We start from the raw sequence: 26541 nt of genomic DNA, 5'->3' as shown, positions 1-26541 counted from the left end.
AAAACACATACACAACGGGGTTAAATACACACAACCTGCAAAAACACACACACAACCAGGTAAAATACACACAACCTGCAAAAATACACACAACCTGCAAAAACACACTCAAAACCAGGTAAAATACACACAACTTGCAAAAACACACAGGTCAAATACAGGCAAACAAAAAAAAACAGCAAAAACACACAACTAGGTCAAACACAAAGACAAAACCTGCTAAAATCACTCACATGACTAGGTTAAATACTCACCGTCCCAAATACAGAGTGCAGACCCTCTAACATGAATCATACACAGAGGGTTATACCATTATCTAGTATATACAACAGTGTTTACCCTAGGATTTTCAGCAGCGGTGGCAGATAGTGGACGGGCGGAGGGAGGCACTTCTGGTGACTTTTAAAAAGACATTCTACTCCAAAATGCATAAAACTTATATGAGGTTGACAACATCTGAAATATAATAAAATATGTGCACCACTGCACTGTAGAAATGATGAGGATCAAGCTGTGGCTGGACGCTTGTGGCTCTCATTCACGCCACTGCTTGCTATGTTTGCTACAAATATATGTTGTAACTTGTCACTCTGATCTTAAAGGGATAGCATGAGATTTTGGCAATTAAAAAAATACATATATCCATGGGTTAATCTGACTCTGGATAAGTATAAAAAGGGCTTAATTGCCACAATCTGGCACTATTCCCGTAAAAGCGTAAAATATAAATAAACAACTGACTGAGTTTGAGAAACCTTAGCTTAGATCATGTATTTCATCCCTCTGAAATCGTGCTGTGGCGCATTCTTCTGTCTCTTTTAGGTGTAAAAGAAACAGATCGGACAAGTAGGCGTGCAATGGATTATGGTCGTTGTAGTTAATTAACATTATTTCTGCGCTAAACTATGTAGAATATTGGCCTGTTGGAAACTACAACTCCCTACTACATCACACACTTCGGGCATGATCTGATTTATCTCTACAGAAACTGCACAATCTGGGCAGAATTTTTTTACAAAATGGAATTCAAATAATTGAACCGATGTCTGTCAATGAGTTGTTTGAAAACCGAAATGTCAGTTAATCGCTCAGCACTAATGACTAGCAAGGATCCCACAGCTGTCAGTTCAAAACATGGCAGTCACCCACTGTAAACAACCTCTTAGAGTAGCAACAGAGTAGTTACATGACCAGTGAAACCACCATGGAAAACCCATGGGAACACGGAGCGTGTGTGTACTGGCTGATCCCAATAAACACTTAATTACACTGTTATGAACTGTTTGGAACTGTTATGAATAGCTCAATGATACAGCTTTCTAATCTCCGGCCAGGGAACTGCCATGTTCCAGGTAGTGCAGCACCTATCTATGGTTCTGGGTGGTACGAAGCCTCTTTGCTTTGTTTCTTACTAAACAATAGGTTTAATGAGTACAATGCAGAAACCACACGTTCTCTTGCATAACCCAGAGGGGTAATGCACTGACTGGACTCTTCACAACTGGAATGGGAAGCTAGCTAAACAACAACAAGCATAAAATACCTGTATTTATGGCAAATATGTTTGAAAAGGGTTTCAATTATATTGTAAATTGAAATGGTAGAGTTATGTCTTTCATGGAGTTATCAGAATTGTATGGGAAGGTCTGCTCAATCCAAGATTACAACCAATTGATTTCAGCATTACCCCAAAAAGGGAGGATGCAGGTGGCAGCGGTAGGAGGTAGGGAACTGGTCTGTCTGCCCAATATAAAGGATCAAGGATGAAAGGATGAAAATAGGATCAAGGATGAAAATAGCATAAATAGGAAAGTATACCAGTTTAATTTGAGGCCCGGATGTTTACAGCTGTGCCATACAGATTGCAAAATAGTTGGGAAGAGATTTAATGTACCGATTCCATGGTACAGGGTGTATGAGTTGATATATAATATGACGTAAGATTCAAGACTTTGTGCTTTTCAGCTCAAATTACTATATAGAATGGTTGAGGAGCAAATCTTGGGGAACTGTAGGGGGGATCTTGGAGGGCTGGTGGGTGATCTGTCAACATGCCCTTGAGCAGGGCATTGACTCTGGTTGCTTCTGTGTGTCGCTCTGGATGGGAGGCTGTTAGATGACTAATATGATGTAGTTGTTGAGTGGCTTCACTGCAAGTATATTGTATGTTTTGAATACAATTTTTCAATATATTTATATTTTAAACACCAAGCATGGTGTCACACATTCCACCAACTAGGGGGACGTTTACTGGACATAGATTATTCCTAGTCCTGGACTAAAAAGCATCCTCAATAGGGAATCTCCATTTAATTGGCTTTGAAAAAACATGTGCAGAAAAGTCTTCACCCACACCCCTTTGAGCAATTTCCTAACGGTATACAGTACCAGTCAAATGTTTTGACACACCTACTCATTCCAGGGTTTTTCTTTATGTTTTACTATTTTCTACATTGTATAATAATAGTGAAGACATCACAACTATGAAATAACACATATGGAATCATGTAGTAACCAAAAAAGTGTTAAACAAATAAAAATATATTTTATATTTGAGATTCTTCAAAGTAGCCACCCTTTGCCTTGATGACAACTTTGCACATGCTTGGTAATTTCTGAACCAGCTTCATGAGGTAGTCACATGGAATGCATTTCAATTAACAGGTGTGCCTTGTTAAAAGTTAATTTGTGTAATTTCTTTCCTTCTTAATGCGTTTGTGCCAATCAGTTGTGTTGTAGGGGTGGTATACAGAAGATAGCCCTATTTGGTAAAAGACCAAAAACCATCAAAAACCATCAAGTGCTATGATGAAACTGGCTCTCATGAGGACCGCCACAGAGGATAAGTTCATTAGAGTTAACTGCTCTTCAGATTGCAACAAGTAACAGACACTTCTCAACATCAACTGTTCAGAGGAGTGTGAATCAGGCCTTCATGGTCGATTTGCTGCAAAGAAACTACTACAAAAGGACACTAATAAGAAGAAGCGACTTGCTTGTGCCAAGAAACACGAGCAATCTGTCCTTTGGTCTGATGAGTCCAAATTGGAGATTTTTGGTTCCAACCACCGTGTCTTTGTGAGACGCAGAGTAGGTTAACGTATGATCTCCGCATGTGTGGTTCCCACCAAGAAGCATGGAGGAGGAGGTGTGATGGTGCTTTGCTGGTGACACTGTCAGTGATTTATTTAGAATTCAAGGCACACCTAACCAGGATGGCTACCACAGCATTCTGCAGTGATACTCCATCCAATCTGGTTTGCACTTAGTGGGACTGTCATTTGTTTTTCAACAGGACAATGACCCAACACACCTCCAGACTGTGGGGCTATTTGACCAAGAAGAAGAGTGATGGTGCGGCATCAGATGACCTGGCCTCCACAATCACCCAACCTCAACCCAATTGAGATTGTTTGGGATGAGTCGGGCCACAGAGTGAAGGATAAGCAGCCAACAAGTGCTCAGCATAGTCCTTCAAGACTGTTGGAAAAGCATTCCTCATTAAGCAGGTTGAGAGAATGCCAAGAGTGTGCAAAGCTGTCATCAAGGAAAAGGGTGGCTACTTTGAAGAATCTAAAATCTAAAATATATTTGGTTTGTTTAACACTTTTTTGGTTACTATATGAGTTAGTTCATAGTTTTGATGTCTTCACTATAATTCTACAATATAGTAAAACCTAAAAAAAAAAAAAAAAAAAATATTTTTATGTACTGTATGTAAATTCAATATATCTGTATTTCATTTCAATAAATGTGCAAACATTTCTACAAACATGTTTTCACTTTGTCATTATGAGGTATTGTGTGTAGATGGGTGCCAAAAAAATCTATTTAATCCATTTTGAATTCCGCCTGTAAAACAATATAATGTGGAATAAGCCAAGGGGTCTGAATACTTTCTGAAGGCACTGATGCTGGATATCTATGGTGTTTACAGGCCTCCTGACTCCAGCCCCTAGCTCGGTACATAGCTGGAAGCTGGATATCTATGGTGTTTACAGGCCTCCTGACTCCATCCCCTAGCTCGGTACATCGCTGGAAGCTGGATATCTATGGTGTTTACAGGCCTCCTGACTCCATCCCCTAGCTCGGTACATCGCTGGAAGCTGGATATCTATGGTGTTTACAGGCCTCCTGACTCCATACCCTAGCTCGGCACATCGCTGGATATCTATGGTGTTTACAGGCCTCCTGACTCCATCCCCTAGCTCGGCACATCGCTGGATATCTATGGTGTTTACAGGCCTCCTGACTCCATCCCCTAGCTCGGTACATCGCTGGATATCTATGGTGTTTACAGGCCTCCTGGCTCCATCCCCTAGCTCGGCACATAGCTGGATATCTATGGTATTTACAGGCCTCCTGGCTCCAGCCCCTAGCTCGGCACATAGCTGGATATCTATGGTGTTTACAGGCCTCCTGGCTCCAGCCCCTAGCTCGGCACATAGCTGGATATCTATGGTGTTTACAGGCCTCCTGGCTCCAGCCCCTAGCTCGGCACATAGCTGGATATCTATGGTGTTTACAGGCCTCCTGACTCCAGCCCCTAGCTCGGCACATAGCTGGATATCTATGGTGTTTACAGGCCTCCTGGCTCCAGCCCCTAGCTCGGTACATAGCTGGATATCTATGGTGTTTACAGGCCTCCTGGCTCCAGCCCCTAGCTCGGCACATCGCTGGATATCTATGGTGTTTACAGGCCTCCTGGCTCCATCCCCTAGCTCGGTACATAGCTGGATATCTATGGTGTTTACAGGCCTCCTGGCTCCATCCCCTAGCTCGGTACATAGCTGGAAGCTGGATATCTATGGTGTTTAAAGGCCTCCTGGCTCCATCCCCTAGCTCGGCACATAGCTGGATATCTATGGTGTTTAAAGGCCTCCTGGCTCCATCCCCTAGCTCGGCACATAGCTGGATATCTATGGTGTTTAAAGGCCTCCTGGCTCCATCCCCTAGCTCGGCACATAGTTGGATATCTATGGTGTTTAAAGGCCTCCTGGCTCCATCCCCTAGCTCGGCACATAGCTGGATATCTATGGTGTTTACAGGCCTCCTGGCTCCATCCCCTAGCTCGGTACATAGCTGGAAGCTGGATATCTATGGTGTTTACAGGCCTCCTGGCTCCAGCCCCTAGCTCGGTACATCGCTGGATATCTATGGTGTTTACAGGCCTCCTGGCTCCAGCCCCTAGCTCGGTACATCGCTGGATATCTATGGTGTTTACAGGCCTCCTGGCTCCAGCCCCTAGCTCGGTACATCGCTGGATATCTATGGTGTTTACAGGCCTCCTGGCTCCAGCCCCTAGCTCGGTACATAGCTGGATATCTATGGTGTTTACAGGCCTCCTGGCTCCAGCCCCTAGCTCGGCACATAGCTGGATATCTATGGTGTTTACAGGCCTCCTGGCTCCAGCCCCTAGCTCGGCACATAGCTGGATATCTATGGTGTTTACAGGCCTCCTGACTCCAGCCCCTAGCTCGGTACATCGCTGGATATCTATGGTGTTTACAGGCCTCCTGACTCCAGCCCCTAGCTCGGTACATAGCTGGATATCTATGGTGTTTACAGGCCTCCTGGCTCCAGCCCCTAGCTCGGCACATAGCTGGATATCTATGGTGTTTACAGGCCTCCTGGCTCCAGCCCCTAGCTCGGCACATAGCTGGATATCTATGGTGTTTACAGGCCTCCTGGCTCCAGCCCCTAGCTCGGCACATAGCTGGATATCTATGGTGTTTACAGGCCTCCTGGCTCCAGCCCCTAGCTCGGTACATCGCTGGATATCTATGGTGTTTACAGGCCTCCTGACTCCATCCCCTAGCTCGGCACATAGCTGGATATCTATGGTGTTTACAGGCCTCCTGGCTCCAGCCCCTAGCTCGGCACATAGCTGGATATCTATGGTGTTTACAGGCCTCCTGGCTCCAGCCCCTAGCTCGGTACATCGCTGGATATCTATGGTGTTTACAGGCCTCCTGGCTCCAGCCCCTAGCTCGGTACATCGCTGGATATCTATGGTGTTTACAGGCCTCCTGGCTCCAGCCCCTAGCTCGGCACATAGCTGGATATCTATGGTGTTTACAGGCCTCCTGGCTCCAGCCCCTAGCTCGGCACATAGCTGGATATCTATGGTGTTTACAGGCCTCCTGGCTCCAGCCCCTAGCTCGGCACATAGCTGGATATCTATGGTGTTTACAGGCCTCCTGGCTCCAGCCCCTAGCTCGGCACATAGCTGGATATCTATGGTGTTTACAGGCCTCCTGGCTCCAGCCCCTAGCTCAGCACATAGCTGGATATCTATGATGTTTACAGGCCTCCTGGCTCCAGCCCCTAGCTCGGCACATAGCTGGATATCTATGGTGTTTACAGGCCTCCTGGCTCCAGCCCCTAGCTCGGCACATAGCTGGATATCTATGGTGTTTACAGGCCTCCTGGCTCCAGCCCCTAGCTCGGTACATAGCTGGATATCTATGGTGTTTACAGGCCTCCTGGCTCCAGCCCCTAGGTCGGTTCATCGCTGGATATCTATGGTGTTTACAGGCCTCCTGGCTCCAGCCCCTAGCTCGGTACATAGCTGGATATCTATGGTGTTTACAGGCCTCCTGGCTCCAGCGCCTAGCTCGGCACATAGCTGGATATCTATGGTGTTTACAGGCCTCCTGGCTCCAGCCCCTAGCTCGGCACATTGCTGGATATCTATGGTGTTTACAGGCCTCCTGACTCCATCCCCTAGCTCGGCACATAGCTGGAAGCTGGATATCTATGATGTTTACAGGCCTCCTGGCTCCAGCCCCTAGCTCGGCACATTGCTGGATATCTATGGTGTTTACAGGCCTCCTGACTCCATCCCCTAGCTCGGCACATAGCTGGAAGCTGGATATCTATGGTGTTTACAGGCCTCCTGGCTCCAGCCCCTAGCTCGGCACATAGCTGGATATCTATGGTGTTTACAGGCCTCCTGACTCCATCCCCTAGCTCGGCACATAGCTGGAAGCTGGATATCTATGGTGTTTACAGGCCTCCTGGCTCCAGCCCCTAGCTCGGCACATAGCTGGATATCTATGGTGTTTACAGGCCTCCTGGCTCCAGCCCCTAGCTCGGCACATAGCTGGATATCTATGGTGTTTACAGGCCTCCTGGCTCCAGCCCCTAGCTCGGCACATAGCTGGATATCTATGGTGTTTACAGGCCTCCTGGCTCCAGCCCCTAGCTCGGTACATAGCTGGAAGCTGGATATCTATGATGTTTACAGGCCTCCTGGCTCCAGCCCCTAGCTCGGCACATAGCTGGATATCTATGGTGTTTACAGGCCTCCTGACTCCATCCCCTAGCTCGGCACATAGCTGGAAGCTGGATATCTATGGTGTTTACAGGCCTCCTGGCTCCAGCCCCTAGCTCGGCACATAGCTGGATATCTATGGTGTTTACAGGCCTCCTGACTCCATCCCCTAGCTCGGCACATAGCTGGAAGCTGGATATCTATGGTGTTTACAGGCCTCCTGGCTCCAGCCCCTAGCTCGGCACATAGCTGGATATCTATGGTGTTTACAGGCCTCCTGGCTCCAGCCCCTAGCTCGGTACATCGCTGGATATCTATGGTGTTTACAGGCCTCCTGGCTCCAGCCCCTAGCTCGGCACATAGCTGGATATCTATGGTGTTTACAGGCCTCCTGGCTCCAGCCCCTAGCTCGGCACATAGCTGGATATCTATGGTGTTTACAGGCCTCCTGGCTCCAGCCCCTAGCTCGGCACATAGCTGGATATCTATGGTGTTTACAGGCCTCCTGGCTCCAGCCCCTAGCTCGGCACATAGCTGGATATCTATGGTGTTTACAGGCCTCCTGGCTCCAGCCCCTAGCTCAGCACATAGCTGGATATCTATGATGTTTACAGGCCTCCTGGCTCCAGCCCCTAGCTCGGCACATAGCTGGATATCTATGGTGTTTACAGGCCTCCTGGCTCCAGCCCCTAGCTCGGCACATAGCTGGATATCTATGGTGTTTACAGGCCTCCTGGCTCCAGCCCCTAGCTCGGTACATAGCTGGATATCTATGGTGTTTACAGGCCTCCTGGCTCCAGCCCCTAGGTCGGTTCATCGCTGGATATCTATGGTGTTTACAGGCCTCCTGGCTCCAGCCCCTAGCTCGGTACATAGCTGGATATCTATGGTGTTTACAGGCCTCCTGGCTCCAGCGCCTAGCTCGGCACATAGCTGGATATCTATGGTGTTTACAGGCCTCCTGGCTCCAGCCCCTAGCTCGGCACATTGCTGGATATCTATGGTGTTTACAGGCCTCCTGACTCCATCCCCTAGCTCGGCACATAGCTGGAAGCTGGATATCTATGATGTTTACAGGCCTCCTGGCTCCAGCCCCTAGCTCGGCACATAGCTGGATATCTATGGTGTTTACAGGCCTCCTGACTCCATCCCCTAGCTCGGCACATAGCTGGAAGCTGGATATCTATGGTGTTTACAGGCCTCCTGGCTCCAACCCCTAGCTCGGCACATAGCTGGATATCTATGGTGTTTACAGGCCTCCTGACTCCATCCCCTAGCTCGGCACATAGCTGGAAGCTGGATATCTATGGTGTTTACAGGCCTCCTGGCTCCAGCCCCTAGCTCGGCACATAGCTGGATATCTATGGTGTTTACAGGCCTCCTGGCTCCAGCCCCTAGCTCGGCACATAGCTGGATATCTATGGTGTTTACAGGCCTCCTGGCTCCAGCCCCTAGCTCGGCACATAGCTGGATATCTATGGTGTTTACAGGCCTCCTGGCTCCAGCCCCTAGCTCGGTACATAGCTGGAAGCTGGATATCTATGATGTTTACAGGCCTCCTGGCTCCAGCCCCTAGCTCGGCACATAGCTGGATATCTATGGTGTTTACAGGCCTCCTGACTCCATCCCCTAGCTCGGCACATAGCTGGAAGCTGGATATCTATGGTGTTTACAGGCCTCCTGGCTCCAGCCCCTAACTCGGCACATAGCTGGATATCTATGGTGTTTACAGGCCTCCTGACTCCATCCCCTAGCTCGGCACATAGCTGGAAGCTGGATATCTATGGTGTTTACAGGCCTCCTGGCTCCAGCCCCTAGCTCGGCACATAGCTGGATATCTATGGTGTTTACAGGCCTCCTGGCTCCAGCCCCTAGCTCGGCACATAGCTGGATATCTATGGTGTTTACAGTCCTCCTGGCTCCAGCCCCTAGCTCGGCACATAGCTGGATATCTATGGTGTTTACAGGCCTCCTGGCTCCAGCCCCTAGCTCGGTACATAGCTGGAAGCTGGATATCTATGGTGTTTACAGGCCTCCTGACTCCAGCCCCTAGCTCGGCACATAGCTGGATATCTATGGTGTTTACAGGCCTCCTGACTCCATCCCCTAGCTCGGCACATAGCTGGAAGCTGGATATCTATGGTGTTTACAGGCCTCCTGGCTCCAGCCCCTAGCTCGGCACATAGCTGGATATCTATGGTGTTTACAGGCCTCCTGACTCCATCCCCTAGCTCGGCAAATAGCTGGAAGCTGGATATCTATGGTGTTTACAGGCCTCCTGGCTCCAGCCCCTAGCTCGGCACATAGCTGGATATCTATGGTGTTTACAGGCCTCCTGGCTCCAGTCCCTAGCTCGGCACATAGCTGGATATCTATGGTGTTTACAGGCCTCCTGGCTCCAGCCCCTAGCTCGGCACATAGCTGGATATCTATGGTGTTTACAGGCCTCCTGGCTCCAGCCCCTAGCTCGGCACATAGCTGGAAGCTGGATATCTATGGTGTTTACAGGCCTCCTGACTCCATACCCTAGCTCGGCACATCGCTGGATATCTATGGTGTTTACAGGCCTCCTGACTCCATCCCCTAGCTCGGCACATCGCTGGATATCTATGGTGTTTACAGGCCTCCTGACTCCATCCCCTAGCTCGGTACATCGCTGGATATCTATGGTGTTTACAGGCCTCCTGGCTCCATCCCCTAGCTCGGCACATAGCTGGATATCTATGGTGTTTACAGGCCTCCTGGCTACAGCCCCTAGCTCGGCACATAGCTGGATATCTATGGTGTTTACAGGCCTCCTGGCTCCAGCTCCTAGCTCGGCACATAGCTGGATATCTATGGTGTTTACAGGCCTCCTGGCTCCAGCCCCTAGCTCGGCACATAGCTGGATATCTATGGTGTTTACAGGCCTCCTGACTCCAGCCCCTAGCTCGGCACATAGCTGGATATCTATGGTGTTTACAGGCCTCCTGGCTCCAGCCCCTAGCTCGGTACATAGCTGGATATCTATGGTGTTTACAGGCCTCCTGGCTCCAGCCCCTAGCTCGGCACATCGCTGGATATCTATGGTGTTTACAGGCCTCCTGGCTCCATCCCCTAGCTCGGTACATAGCTGGATATCAATGGTGTTTACAGGCCTCCTGGCTCCATCCCCTAGCTCGGTACATAGCTGGAAGCTGGATATCTATGGTGTTTAAAGGCCTCCTGGCTCCATCCCCTAGCTCGGCACATAGCTGGATATCTATGGTGTTTAAAGGCCTCCTGGCTCCATCCCCTAGCTCGGCACATAGCTGGATATCTATGGTGTTTAAAGGCCTCCTGGCTCCATCCCCTAGCTCGGCACATAGCTGGATATCTATGGTGTTTAAAGGCCTCCTGGCTCCATCCCCTAGCTCGGCACATAGCTAGATATCTATGGTGTTTACAGGCCTCCTGGCTCCATCCCCTAGCTCGGTACATAGCTGGAAGCTGGATATCTATGGTGTTTACAGGCCTCCTGGCTCCAGCCCCTAGCTCGGTACATCGCTGGATATCTATGGTGTTTACAGGCCTCCTGGCTCCAGCCCCTAGCTCGGTACATCGCTGGATATCTATGGTGTTTACAGGCCTCCTGGCTCCAGCCCCTAGCTCGGTACATCGCTGGATATCTATGGTGTTTACAGGCCTCCTGGCTCCAGCCCCTAGCTCGGTACATAGCTGGATATCTATGGTGTTTACAGGCCTCCTGGCTCCAGCCCCTAGCTCGGCACATAGCTGGATATCTATGGTGTTTACAGGCCTCCTGGCTCCAGCCCCTAGCTCGGCACATAGCTGGATATCTATGGTGTTTACAGGCCTCCTGACTCCAGCCCCTAGCTCGGTACATCGCTGGATATCTATGGTGTTTACAGGCCTCCTGGCTCCAGCCCCTAGCTCGGTACATAGCTGGATATCTATGGTGTTTACAGGCCTCCTGGCTCCAGCCCCTAGCTCGGCACATAGCTGGATATCTATGGTGTTTACAGGCCTCCTGGCTCCAGCCCCTAGCTCGGCACATAGCTGGATATCTATGGTGTTTACAGGCCTCCTGGCTCCAGCCCCTAGCTCGGCACATAGCTGGATATCTATGGTGTTTACAGGCCTCCTGGCTCCAGCCCCTAGCTCGGTACATCGCTGGATATCTATGGTGTTTACAGGCCTCCTGACTCCATCCCCTAGCTCGGCACATCGCTGGATATCTATGGTGTTTACAGGCCTCCTGGCTCCAGCCCCTAGCTCGGCACATAGCTGGATATCTATGGTGTTTACAGGCCTCCTGGCTCCAGCCCCTAGCTCGGCACATCGCTGGATATCTATGGTGTTTACAGGCCTCCTGGCTCCAGCCCCTAGGTCGGTTCATCGCTGGATATCTATGGTGTTTACAGGCCTCCTGGCTCCAGCCCCTAGCTCGGTACATAGCTGGATATCTATGGTGTTTACAGGCCTCCTGGCTCCAGCGCCTAGCTCGGCACATAGCTGGATATCTATGGTGTTTACAGGCCTCCTGGCTCCAGCCCCTAGCTCGGCACATTGCTGGATATCTATGGTGTTTACAGGCCTCCTGACTCCATCCCCTAGCTCGGCACATAGCTGGAAGCTGGATATCTATGATGTTTACAGGCCTCCTGGCTCCAGCCCCTAGCTCGGCACATAGCTGGATATCTATGGTGTTTACAGGCCTCCTGACTCCATCCCCTAGCTCGGCACATAGCTGGAAGCTGGATATCTATGGTGTTTACAGGCCTCCTGGCTCCAGCCCCTAGCTCGGCACATAGCTGGATATCTATGGTGTTTACAGGCCTCCTGACTCCATCCCCTAGCTCGGCACATAGCTGGAAGCTGGATATCTATGGTGTTTACAGGCCTCCTGGCTCCAGCCCCTAGCTCGGCACATAGCTGGATATCTATGGTGTTTACAGGCCTCCTGGCTCCAGCCCCTAGCTCGGCACATAGCTGGATATCTATGGTGTTTACAGGCCTCCTGGCTCCAGCCCCTAGCTCGGCACATAGCTGGATATCTATGGTGTTTACAGGCCTCCTGGCTCCAGCCCCTAGCTCGGTACATAGCTGGAAGCTGGATATCTATGATGTTTACAGGCCTCCTGGCTCCAGCCCCTAGCTCGGCACATAGCTGGATATCTATGGTGTTTACAGGCCTCCTGACTCCATCCCCTAGCTCGGCACATAGCTGGAAGCTGGATATCTATGGTGTTTACAGGCCTCCTGGCTCCAGCCCCTAGCTCGGCACATAGCTGGATATCTATGGTGTTTACAGGCCTCCTGACTCCATCCCCTAGCTCGGCACATAGCTGGAAGCTGGATATCTATGGTGTTTACAGGCCTCCTGGCTCCAGCCCCTAGCTCGGCACATAGCTGGATATCTATGGTGTTTACAGGCCTCCTGGCTCCAGCCCCTAGCTCGGCACATAGCTGGATATCTATGGTGTTTACAGTCCTCCTGGCTCCAGCCCCTAGCTCGGCACATAGCTGGATATCTATGGTGTTTACAGGCCTCCTGGCTCCAGCCCCTAGCTCGGTACATAGCTGGAAGCTGGATATCTATGGTGTTTACAGGCCTCCTGACTCCATACCCTAGCTCGGCACATCGCTGGATATCTATGGTGTTTACAGGCCTCCTGACTCCATCCCCTAGCTCGGCACATCGCTGGATATCTATGGTGTTTACAGGCCTCCTGACTCCATCCCCTAGCTCGGTACATCGCTGGATATCTATGGTGTTTACAGGCCTCCTGGCTCCATCCCCTAGCTCGGCACATAGCTGGATATCTATGGTGTTTACAGGCCTCCTGGCTACAGCCCCTAGCTCGGCACATAGCTGGATATCTATGGTGTTTACAGGCCTCCTGGCTCCAGCCCCTAGCTCGGCACATAGCTGGATATCTATGGTGTTTACAGGCCTCCTGGCTCCAGCCCCTAGCTCGGCACATAGCTGGATATCTATGGTGTTTACAGGCCTCCTGACTCCAGCCCCTAGCTCGGCACATAGCTGGATATCTATGGTGTTTACAGGCCTCCTGACTCCATCCCCTAGCTCGGCACATAGCTGGAAGCTGGATATCTATGGTGTTTACAGGCCTCCTGGCTCCAGCCCCTAGCTCGGCACATAGCTGGATATCTATGGTGTTTACAGGCCTCCTGACTCCATCCCCTAGCTCGGCAAATAGCTGGAAGCTGGATATCTATGGTGTTTACAGGCCTCCTGGCTCCAGCCCCTAGCTCGGCACATAGCTGGATATCTATGGTGTTTACAGGCCTCCTGGCTCCAGCCCCTAGCTCGGCACATAGCTGGATATCTATGGTGTTTACAGGCCTCCTGGCTCCAGCCCCTAGCTCGGCACATAGCTGGATATCTATGGTGTTTACAGGCCTCCTGGCTCCAGCCCCTAGCTCGGCACATAGCTGGAAGCTGGATATCTATGGTGTTTACAGGCCTCCTGACTCCATACCCTAGCTCGGCACATCGCTGGATATCTATGGTGTTTACAGGCCTCCTGACTCCATCCCCTAGCTCGGCACATCGCTGGATATCTATGGTGTTTACAGGCCTCCTGACTCCATCCCCTAGCTCGGTACATCGCTGGATATCTATGGTGTTTACAGGCCTCCTGGCTCCATCCCCTAGCTCGGCACATAGCTGGATATCTATGGTGTTTACAGGCCTCCTGGCTACAGCCCCTAGCTCGGCACATAGCTGGATATCTATGGTGTTTACAGGCCTCCTGGCTCCAGCTCCTAGCTCGGCACATAGCTGGATATCTATGGTGTTTACAGGCCTCCTGGCTCCAGCCCCTAGCTCGGCACATAGCTGGATATCTATGGTGTTTACAGGCCTCCTGACTCCAGCCCCTAGCTCGGCACATAGCTGGATATCTATGGTGTTTACAGGCCTCCTGGCTCCAGCCCCTAGCTCGGTACATAGCTGGATATCTATGGTGTTTACAGGCCTCCTGGCTCCAGCCCCTAGCTCGGCACATCGCTGGATATCTATGGTGTTTACAGGCCTCCTGGCTCCATCCCCTAGCTCGGTACATAGCTGGATATCAATGGTGTTTACAGGCCTCCTGGCTCCATCCCCTAGCTCGGTACATAGCTGGAAGCTGGATATCTATGGTGTTTAAAGGCCTCCTGGCTCCATCCCCTAGCTCGGCACATAGCTGGATATCTATGGTGTTTAAAGGCCTCCTGGCTCCATCCCCTAGCTCGGCACATAGCTGGATATCTATGGTGTTTAAAGGCCTCCTGGCTCCATCCCCTAGCTCGGCACATAGCTGGATATCTATGGTGTTTAAAGGCCTCCTGGCTCCATCCCCTAGCTCGGCACATAGCTAGATATCTATGGTGTTTACAGGCCTCCTGGCTCCATCCCCTAGCTCGGTACATAGCTGGAAGCTGGATATCTATGGTGTTTACAGGCCTCCTGGCTCCAGCCCCTAGCTCGGTACATCGCTGGATATCTATGGTGTTTACAGGCCTCCTGGCTCCAGCCCCTAGCTCGGTACATCGCTGGATATCTATGGTGTTTACAGGCCTCCTGGCTCCAGCCCCTAGCTCGGTACATCGCTGGATATCTATGGTGTTTACAGGCCTCCTGGCTCCAGCCCCTAGCTCGGTACATAGCTGGATATCTATGGTGTTTACAGGCCTCCTGGCTCCAGCCCCTAGCTCGGCACATAGCTGGATATCTATGGTGTTTACAGGCCTCCTGGCTCCAGCCCCTAGCTCGGCACATAGCTGGATATCTATGGTGTTTACAGGCCTCCTGACTCCAGCCCCTAGCTCGGTACATCGCTGGATATCTATGGTGTTTACAGGCCTCCTGGCTCCAGCCCCTAGCTCGGTACATAGCTGGATATCTATGGTGTTTACAGGCCTCCTGGCTCCAGCCCCTAGCTCGGCACATAGCTGGATATCTATGGTGTTTACAGGCCTCCTGGCTCCAGCCCCTAGCTCGGCACATAGCTGGATATCTATGGTGTTTACAGGCCTCCTGGCTCCAGCCCCTAGCTCGGCACATAGCTGGATATCTATGGTGTTTACAGGCCTCCTGGCTCCAGCCCCTAGCTCGGTACATCGCTGGATATCTATGGTGTTTACAGGCCTCCTGACTCCATCCCCTAGCTCGGCACATCGCTGGATATCTATGGTGTTTACAGGCCTCCTGGCTCCAGCCCCTAGCTCGGCACATAGCTGGATATCTATGGTGTTTACAGGCCTCCTGGCTCCAGCCCCTAGCTCGGCACATCGCTGGATATCTATGGTGTTTACAGGCCTCCTGGCTCCAGCCCCTAGCTCGGTACATCGCTGGATATCTATGGTGTTTACAGGCCTCCTGGCTCCAGCCCCTAGCTCGGCACATAGCTGGATATCTATGGTGTTTACAGGCCTCCTGGCTCCAGCCCCTAGCTCGGCACATAGCTGGATATCTATGGTGTTTACAGGCCTCCTGACTCCATCCCCTAGCTCGGCACATAGCTGGAAGCTGGATATCTATGGTGTTTACAGGCCTCCTGGCTCCAGCCCCTAGCTCGGCACATAGCTGGATATCTATGGTGTTTACAGGCCTCCTGACTCCATCCCCTAGCTCGGCACATAGCTGGAAGCTGGATATCTATGGTGTTTACAGGCCTCCTGGCTCCAGCCCCTAGCTCGGCACATAGCTGGATATCTATGGTGTTTACAGGCCTCCTGGCTCCAGCCCCTAGCTCGGCACATAGCTGGATATCTATGGTGTTTACAGGCCTCCTGGCTCCAGCCCCTAGCTCGGCACATAGCTGGATATCTATGGTGTTTACAGGCCTCCTGGCTCCAGCCCCTAGCTCGGTACATAGCTGGAAGCTGGATATCTATGATGTTTACAGGCCTCCTGGCTCCAGCCCCTAGCTCGGCACATAGCTGGATATCTATGGTGTTTACAGGCCTCCTGACTCCATCCCCTAGCTCGGCACATAGCTGGAAGCTGGATATCTATGGTGTTTACAGGCCTCCTGGCTCCAGCCCCTAGCTCGGCACATAGCTGGATATCTATGGTGTTTACAGGCCTCCTGACTCCATCCCCTAGCTCGGCACATAGCTGGAAGCTGGATATCTATGGTGTTTACAGGCCTCCTGGCTCCAGCCCCTAGCTCGGCACATAGCTGGATATCTATGGTGTTTACAGGCCTCCTGGCTCCAGCCCCTAGCTCGGCACATAGCTGGATATCTATGGTGTTTACAGGCCTCCTGGCTCCAGCCCCTAGCTCGGCACATAGCTGGATATCTATGGTGTTTACAGGCCTCCTGGCTCCAGCCCCTAGCTCGGTACATAGCTGGAAGCTGGATATCTATGGTGTTTACAGGCCTCCTGACTCCATACCCTAGCTCGGCACATCGCTGGATATCTATGGTGTTTACAGGCCTCCTGACTCCATCCCCTAGCTCGGCACATCGCTGGATATCTATGGTGTTTACAGGCCTCCTGACTCCATCCCCTAGCTCGGTACATCGCTGGATATCTATGGTGTTTACAGGCCTCCTGGCTCCATCCCCTAGCTCGGCACATAGCTGGATATCTATGGTGTTTACAGGCCTCCTGGCTACAGCCCCTAGCTCGGCACATAGCTGGATATCTATGGTGTTTACAGGCCTCCTGGCTCCAGCCCCTAGCTCGGCACATAGCTGGATATCTATGGTGTTTACAGGCCTCCTGGCTCCAGCCCCTAGCTCGGCACATAGCTGGATATCTATGGTGTTTACAGGCCTCCTGACTCCAGCCCCTAGCTCGGCACATAGCTGGATATCTATGGTGTTTACAGGCCTCCTGACTCCATCCCCTAGCTCGGCACATAGCTGGAAGCTGGATATCTATGGTGTTTACAGGCCTCCTGGCTCCAGCCCCTAGCTCGGCACATAGCTGGATATCTATGGTGTTTACAGGCCTCCTGACTCCATCCCCTAGCTCGGCAAATAGCTGGAAGCTGGATATCTATGGTGTTTACAGGCCTCCTGGCTCCAGCCCCTAGCTCGGCACATAGCTGGATATCTATGGTGTTTACAGGCCTCCTGGCTCCAGCCCCTAGCTCGGCACATAGCTGGATATCTATGGTGTTTACAGGCCTCCTGGCTCCAGCCCCTAGCTCGGCACATAGCTGGATATCTATGGTGTTTACAGGCCTCCTGGCTCCAGCCCCTAGCTCGGCACATAGCTGGAAGCTGGATATCTATGGTGTTTACAGGCCTCCTGACTCCATACCCTAGCTCGGCACATCGCTGGATATCTATGGTGTTTACAGGCCTCCTGACTCCATCCCCTAGCTCGGCACATCGCTGGATATCTATGGTGTTTACAGGCCTCCTGACTCCATCCCCTAGCTCGGTACATCGCTGGATATCTATGGTGTTTACAGGCCTCCTGGCTCCATCCCCTAGCTCGGCACATAGCTGGATATCTATGGTGTTTACAGGCCTCCTGGCTACAGCCCCTAGCTCGGCACATAGCTGGATATCTATGGTGTTTACAGGCCTCCTGGCTCCAGCTCCTAGCTCGGCACATAGCTGGATATCTATGGTGTTTACAGGCCTCCTGGCTCCAGCCCCTAGCTCGGCACATAGCTGGATATCTATGGTGTTTACAGGCCTCCTGACTCCAGCCCCTAGCTCGGCACATAGCTGGATATCTATGGTGTTTACAGGCCTCCTGGCTCCAGCCCCTAGCTCGGTACATAGCTGGATATCTATGGTGTTTACAGGCCTCCTGGCTCCAGCCCCTAGCTCGGCACATCGCTGGATATCTATGGTGTTTACAGGCCTCCTGGCTCCATCCCCTAGCTCGGTACATAGCTGGATATCAATGGTGTTTACAGGCCTCCTGGCTCCATCCCCTAGCTCGGTACATAGCTGGAAGCTGGATATCTATGGTGTTTAAAGGCCTCCTGGCTCCATCCCCTAGCTCGGCACATAGCTGGATATCTATGGTGTTTAAAGGCCTCCTGGCTCCATCCCCTAGCTCGGCACATAGCTGGATATCTATGGTGTTTAAAGGCCTCCTGGCTCCATCCCCTAGCTCGGCACATAGCTGGATATCTATGGTGTTTAAAGGCCTCCTGGCTCCATCCCCTAGCTCGGCACATAGCTAGATATCTATGGTGTTTACAGGCCTCCTGGCTCCATCCCCTAGCTCGGTACATAGCTGGAAGCTGGATATCTATGGTGTTTACAGGCCTCCTGGCTCCAGCCCCTAGCTCGGTACATCGCTGGATATCTATGGTGTTTACAGGCCTCCTGGCTCCAGCCCCTAGCTCGGTACATCGCTGGATATCTATGGTGTTTACAGGCCTCCTGGCTCCAGCCCCTAGCTCGGTACATCGCTGGATATCTATGGTGTTTACAGGCCTCCTGGCTCCAGCCCCTAGCTCGGTACATAGCTGGATATCTATGGTGTTTACAGGCCTCCTGGCTCCAGCCCCTAGCTCGGCACATAGCTGGATATCTATGGTGTTTACAGGCCTCCTGGCTCCAGCCCCTAGCTCGGCACATAGCTGGATATCTATGGTGTTTACAGGCCTCCTGACTCCATCCCCTAGCTCGGCAAATAGCTGGAAGCTGGATATCTATGGTGTTTACAGGCCTCCTGGCTCCAGCCCCTAGCTCGGCACATAGCTGGATATCTATGGTGTTTACAGGCCTCCTGGCTCCAGCCCCTAGCTCGGCACATAGCTGGATATCTATGGTGTTTACAGGCCTCCTGGCTCCAGCCCCTAGCTCGGCACATAGCTGGATATCTATGGTGTTTACAGGCCTCCTGGCTCCAGCCCCTAGCTCGGCACATAGCTGGAAGCTGGATATCTATGGTGTTTACAGGCCTCCTGACTCCATACCCTAGCTCGGCACATCGCTGGATATCTATGGTGTTTACAGGCCTCCTGACTCCATCCCCTAGCTCGGCACATCGCTGGATATCTATGGTGTTTACAGGCCTCCTGACTCCATCCCCTAGCTCGGTACATCGCTGGATATCTATGGTGTTTACAGGCCTCCTGGCTCCATCCCCTAGCTCGGCACATAGCTGGATATCTATGGTGTTTACAGGCCTCCTGGCTACAGCCCCTAGCTCGGCACATAGCTGGATATCTATGGTGTTTACAGGCCTCCTGGCTCCAGCTCCTAGCTCGGCACATAGCTGGATATCTATGGTGTTTACAGGCCTCCTGGCTCCAGCCCCTAGCTCGGCACATAGCTGGATATCTATGGTGTTTACAGGCCTCCTGACTCCAGCCCCTAGCTCGGCACATAGCTGGATATCTATGGTGTTTACAGGCCTCCTGGCTCCAGCCCCTAGCTCGGTACATAGCTGGATATCTATGGTGTTTACAGGCCTCCTGGCTCCAGCCCCTAGCTCGGCACATCGCTGGATATCTATGGTGTTTACAGGCCTCCTGGCTCCATCCCCTAGCTCGGTACATAGCTGGATATCAATGGTGTTTACAGGCCTCCTGGCTCCATCCCCTAGCTCGGTACATAGCTGGAAGCTGGATATCTATGGTGTTTAAAGGCCTCCTGGCTCCATCCCCTAGCTCGGCACATAGCTGGATATCTATGGTGTTTAAAGGCCTCCTGGCTCCATCCCCTAGCTCGGCACATAGCTGGATATCTATGGTGTTTAAAGGCCTCCTGGCTCCATCCCCTAGCTCGGCACATAGCTGGATATCTATGGTGTTTAAAGGCCTCCTGGCTCCATCCCCTAGCTCGGCACATAGCTAGATATCTATGGTGTTTACAGGCCTCCTGGCTCCATCCCCTAGCTCGGTACATAGCTGGAAGCTGGATATCTATGGTGTTTACAGGCCTCCTGGCTCCAGCCCCTAGCTCGGTACATCGCTGGATATCTATGGTGTTTACAGGCCTCCTGGCTCCAGCCCCTAGCTCGGTACATCGCTGGATATCTATGGTGTTTACAGGCCTCCTGGCTCCAGCCCCTAGCTCGGTACATCGCTGGATATCTATGGTGTTTACAGGCCTCCTGGCTCCAGCCCCTAGCTCGGTACATAGCTGGATATCTATGGTGTTTACAGGCCTCCTGGCTCCAGCCCCTAGCTCGGCACATAGCTGGATATCTATGGTGTTTACAGGCCTCCTGGCTCCAGCCCCTAGCTCGGCACATAGCTGGATATCTATGGTGTTTACAGGCCTCCTGACTCCAGCCCCTAGCTCGGTACATCGCTGGATATCTATGGTGTTTACAGGCCTCCTGGCTCCAGCCCCTAGCTCGGTACATAGCTGGATATCTATGGTGTTTACAGGCCTCCTGGCTCCAGCCCCTAGCTCGGCACATAGCTGGATATCTATGGTGTTTACAGGCCTCCTGGCTCCAGCCCCTAGCTCGGCACATAGCTGGATATCTATGGTGTTTACAGGCCTCCTGGCTCCAGCCCCTAGCTCGGCACATAGCTGGATATCTATGGTGTTTACAGGCCTCCTGGCTCCAGCCCCTAGCTCGGTACATCGCTGGATATCTATGGTGTTTACAGGCCTCCTGACTCCATCCCCTAGCTCGGCACATCGCTGGATATCTATGGTGTTTACAGGCCTCCTGGCTCCAGCCCCTAGCTCGGCACATAGCTGGATATCTATGGTGTTTACAGGCCTCCTGGCTCCAGCCCCTAGCTCGGCACATCGCTGGATATCTATGGTGTTTACAGGCCTCCTGGCTCCAGCCCCTAGCTCGGTACATCGCTGGATATCTATGGTGTTTACAGGCCTCCTGGCTCCAGCCCCTAGCTCGGCACATAGCTGGATATCTATGGTGTTTACAGGCCTCCTGGCTCCAGCCCCTAGCTCGGCACATAGCTGGATATCTATGGTGTTTACAGGCCTCCTGGCTCCAGCCCCTAGCTCGGCACATAGCTGGATATCTATGGTGTTTACAGGCCTCCTGGCTCCAGCCCCTAGCTCGGCACATAGCTGGATATCTATGGTGTTTACAGGCCTCCTGGCTCCAGCCCCTAGCTCGGCACATAGCTGGATATCTATGGTGTTTACAGGCCTCCTGGCTCCAGCCCCTAGCTCGGCACATAGCTGGATATCTATGGTGTTTACAGGCCTCCTGGCTCCAGCCCCTAGCTCGGCACATAGCTGGATATCTATGGTGTTTACAGGCCTCCTGGCTCCAGCCCCTAGCTCGGTACATAGCTGGATATCTATGGTGTTTACAGGCCTCCTGGCTCCAGCCCCTAGCTCGGCACATAGCTGGATATCTATGGTGTTTACAGGCCTCCTGGCTCCAGCCCCTAGCTCGGCACATAGCTGGATATCTATGATGTTTACAGGCCTCCTGGCTCCAGCCCCTAGCTCGGCACATAGCTGGATATCTATGGTGTTTACAGGCCTCCTGGCTCCAGCCCCTAGCTCGGCACATAGCTGGATATCTATGGTGTTTACAGGCCTCCTGGCTCCAGCCCCTAGCTCGGCACATAGCTGGATATCTATGGTGTTTACAGGCCTCCTGGCTCCAGCCCCTAGCTCGGCACATAGCTGGATATCTATGGTGTTTACAGGCCTCCTGACTCCATCCCCTAGCTCGGCACATAGCTGGAAGCTGGATATCTATGGTGTTTACAGGCCTCCTGGCTCCAGCCCCTAGCTCGGCACATAGCTGGATATCTATGGTGTTTACAGGCCTCCTGGCTCCAGCCCCTAGCTCGGCACATAGCTGGATATCTATGGTGTTTACAGGCCTCCTGGCTCCAGCCCCTAGCTCGGCACATAGCTGGATATCTATGGTGTTTACAGGCCTCCTGGCTCCAGCCCCTAGCTCGGCACATAGCTGGAAGCTGGATATCTATGGTGTTTACAGGCCTCCTGACTCCATACCCTAGCTCGGCACATCGCTGGATATCTATGGTGTTTACAGGCCTCCTGACTCCATCCCCTAGCTCGGCACATCGCTGGATATCTATGGTGTTTACAGGCCTCCTGACTCCATCCCCTAGCTCGGTACATCGCTGGATATCTATGGTGTTTACAGGCCTCCTGGCTCCATCCCCTAGCTCGGCACATAGCTGGATATCTATGGTGTTTACAGGCCTCCTGACTCCAGCCCCTAGCTCGGCACATAGCTGGATATCTATGGTGTTTACAGGCCTCCTGGCTCCAGCCCCTAGCTCGGTACATAGCTGGATATCTATGGTGTTTACAGGCCTCCTGGCTCCAGCCCCTAGCTCGGCACATCGCTGGATATCTATGGTGTTTACAGGCCTCCTGGCTCCATCCCCTAGCTCGGTACATAGCTGGATATCAATGGTGTTTACAGGCCTCCTGGCTCCATCCCCTAGCTCGGTACATAGCTGGAAGCTGGATATCTATGGTGTTTAAAGGCCTCCTGGCTCCATCCCCTAGCTCGGCACATAGCTGGATATCTATGGTGTTTAAAGGCCTCCTGGCTCCATCCCCTAGCTCGGCACATAGCTGGATATCTATGGTGTTTAAAGGCCTCCTGGCTCCATCCCCTAGCTCGGCACATAGCTGGATATCTATGGTGTTTAAAGGCCTCCTGGCTCCATCCCCTAGCTCGGCACATAGCTAGATATCTATGGTGTTTACAGGCCTCCTGGCTCCATCCCCTAGCTCGGTACATAGCTGGAAGCTGGATATCTATGGTGTTTACAGGCCTCCTGGCTCCAGCCCCTAGCTCGGTACATCGCTGGATATCTATGGTGTTTACAGGCCTCCTGGCTCCAGCCCCTAGCTCGGTACATCGCTGGATATCTATGGTGTTTACAGGCCTCCTGGCTCCAGCCCCTAGCTCGGTACATCGCTGGATATCTATGGTGTTTACAGGCCTCCTGGCTCCAGCCCCTAGCTCGGTACATAGCTGGATATCTATGGTGTTTACAGGCCTCCTGGCTCCAGCCCCTAGCTCGGCACATAGCTGGATATCTATGGTGTTTACAGGCCTCCTGGCTCCAGCCCCTAGCTCGGCACATAGCTGGATATCTATGGTGTTTACAGGCCTCCTGACTCCAGCCCCTAGCTCGGTACATCGCTGGATATCTATGGTGTTTACAGGCCTCCTGGCTCCAGCCCCTAGCTCGGTACATAGCTGGATATCTATGGTGTTTACAGGCCTCCTGGCTCCAGCCCCTAGCTCGGCACATAGCTGGATATCTATGGTGTTTACAGGCCTCCTGGCTCCAGCCCCTAGCTCGGCACATAGCTGGATATCTATGGTGTTTACAGGCCTCCTGGCTCCAGCCCCTAGCTCGGCACATAGCTGGATATCTATGGTGTTTACAGGCCTCCTGGCTCCAGCCCCTAGCTCGGTACATCGCTGGATATCTATGGTGTTTACAGGCCTCCTGACTCCATCCCCTAGCTCGGCACATCGCTGGATATCTATGGTGTTTACAGGCCTCCTGGCTCCAGCCCCTAGCTCGGCACATAGCTGGATATCTATGGTGTTTACAGGCCTCCTGGCTCCAGCCCCTAGCTCGGCACATCGCTGGATATCTATGGTGTTTACAGGCCTCCTGGCTCCAGCCCCTAGCTCGGTACATCGCTGGATATCTATGGTGTTTACAGGCCTCCTGGCTCCAGCCCCTAGCTCGGCACATAGCTGGATATCTATGGTGTTTACAGGCCTCCTGGCTCCATCCCCTAGCTCGGTACATAGCTGGATATCAATGGTGTTTACAGGCCTCCTGGCTCCATCCCCTAGCTCGGTACATAGCTGGAAGCTGGATATCTATGGTGTTTAAAGGCCTCCTGGCTCCATCCCCTAGCTCGGCACATAGCTGGATATCTATGGTGTTTAAAGGCCTCCTGGCTCCATCCCCTAGCTCGGCACATAGCTGGATATCTATGGTGTTTAAAGGCCTCCTGGCTCCATCCCCTAGCTCGGCACATAGCTGGATATCTATGGTGTTTAAAGGCCTCCTGGCTCCATCCCCTAGCTCGGCACATAGCTAGATATCTATGGTGTTTACAGGCCTCCTGGCTCCATCCCCTAGCTCGGTACATAGCTGGAAGCTGGATATCTATGGTGTTTACAGGCCTCCTGGCTCCAGCCCCTAGCTCGGTACATCGCTGGATATCTATGGTGTTTACAGGCCTCCTGGCTCCAGCCCCTAGCTCGGTACATCGCTGGATATCTATGGTGTTTACAGGCCTCCTGGCTCCAGCCCCTAGCTCGGTACATCGCTGGATATCTATGGTGTTTACAGGCCTCCTGGCTCCAGCCCCTAGCTCGGTACATAGCTGGATATCTATGGTGTTTACAGGCCTCCTGGCTCCAGCCCCTAGCTCGGCACATAGCTGGATATCTATGGTGTTTACAGGCCTCCTGGCTCCAGCCCCTAGCTCGGCACATAGCTGGATATCTATGGTGTTTACAGGCCTCCTGACTCCAGCCCCTAGCTCGGTACATCGCTGGATATCTATGGTGTTTACAGGCCTCCTGGCTCCAGCCCCTAGCTCGGTACATAGCTGGATATCTATGGTGTTTACAGGCCTCCTGGCTCCAGCCCCTAGCTCGGCACATAGCTGGATATCTATGGTGTTTACAGGCCTCCTGGCTCCAGCCCCTAGCTCGGCACATAGCTGGATATCTATGGTGTTTACAGGCCTCCTGGCTCCAGCCCCTAGCTCGGCACATAGCTGGATATCTATGGTGTTTACAGGCCTCCTGGCTCCAGCCCCTAGCTCGGTACATCGCTGGATATCTATGGTGTTTACAGGCCTCCTGACTCCATCCCCTAGCTCGGCACATCGCTGGATATCTATGGTGTTTACAGGCCTCCTGGCTCCAGCCCCTAGCTCGGCACATAGCTGGATATCTATGGTGTTTACAGGCCTCCTGGCTCCAGCCCCTAGCTCGGCACATCGCTGGATATCTATGGTGTTTACAGGCCTCCTGGCTCCAGCCCCTAGCTCGGTACATCGCTGGATATCTATGGTGTTTACAGGCCTCCTGGCTCCAGCCCCTAGCTCGGCACATAGCTGGATATCTATGGTGTTTACAGGCCTCCTGGCTCCAGCCCCTAGCTCGGCACATAGCTGGATATCTATGATGTTTACAGGCCTCCTGGCTCCAGCCCCTAGCTCGGCACATAGCTGGATATCTATGGTGTTTACAGGCCTCCTGGCTCCAGCCCCTAGCTCGGTACATAGCTGGATATCTATGGTGTTTACAGGCCTCCTGGCTCCAGCCCCTAGCTCGGCACATAGCTGGATATCTATGGTGTTTACAGGCCTCCTGGCTCCAGCCCCTAGCTCGGCACATAGCTGGATATCTATGGTGTTTACAGGCCTCCTGGCTCCAGCCCCTAGCTCGGCACATAGCTGGATATCTATGGTGTTTACAGGCCTCCTGGCTCCAGCCCCTAGCTCGGTACATAGCTGGATATCTATGGTGTTTACAGGCCTCCTGGCTCCAGCCCCTAGCTCGGCACATAGCTGGATATCTATGGTGTTTACAGGCCTCCTGGCTCCAGCCCCTAGCTCGGCACATAGCTGGATATCTATGATGTTTACAGGCCTCCTGGCTCCAGCCCCTAGCTCGGCACATAGCTGGATATCTATGGTGTTTACAGGCCTCCTGGCTCCAGCCCCTAGCTCGGTACATAGCTGGATATCTATGGTGTTTACAGGCCTCCTGGCTCCAGCCCCTAGCTCGGCACATAGCTGGATATCTATGGTGTTTACAGGCCTCCTGGCTCCAGCCCCTAGCTCGGCACATAGCTGGAAATCTACAGTGCATTCGGAAAGTATTCAGATCCCTTGACTTTTTCCACATTTTGTTACATTACAGCCTTATTCTAAAATGGATTAAATTAGTCCTTTAGGTGCCTTTTGGCAAACTCCAAGCAGGCTATCATGTGCCTTTTACTGAGGAGTGGCTTACGTCTGGCCACTCTACCATAAAGGCCTGATTGGCGGAGTGCTGCAGAGATGGTTGTCCTGCTGGAAGGCTCTCCCATCTCCACAGAGGAACTCTGGAGCTCTGTCAGAGTGACCATCCGGTTCTTGGTTACCTCCCTGACCAAGGCCCGCCTCCCCCGATTGCTCAGTTTGGCCGGGCGGCCAGCTCTAGGAAGAGCCTTGGTGGTTCTAAACTTATTCCATTTAAGAATGACGGAGGCCACTGTGTTCTTGGGGACCTTCGATGCTGCAGAAATGTTTTTGTGCCCTTCCCCAGACCCGTGCCTCGACACAATCCTGTCTCTGAGCTCTAAGGTTTTTGCGCTGACATGTACAGT

The 26541-nt window shown here is 52.4% G+C and overlaps 1 protein-coding gene across 3 annotated transcripts in view; it reads right to left on the bottom strand.

The window, feature by feature from the left end:
• The window catches only part of LOC129810772 (rho GTPase-activating protein SYDE2-like), a 100970-nt gene that overhangs the window by 36470 nt on the left and 37959 nt on the right, over positions 1-26541 (bottom strand). The window lies entirely within an intron of this gene.

This window comes from Salvelinus fontinalis, chromosome 14, assembly GCF_029448725.1.
Source record: "Salvelinus fontinalis isolate EN_2023a chromosome 14, ASM2944872v1, whole genome shotgun sequence".
NCBI classification, from domain to species: Eukaryota; Metazoa; Chordata; class Actinopteri; order Salmoniformes; family Salmonidae; genus Salvelinus; species Salvelinus fontinalis.
This window is presented reverse-complemented; position numbering and strand designations above follow the sequence as displayed.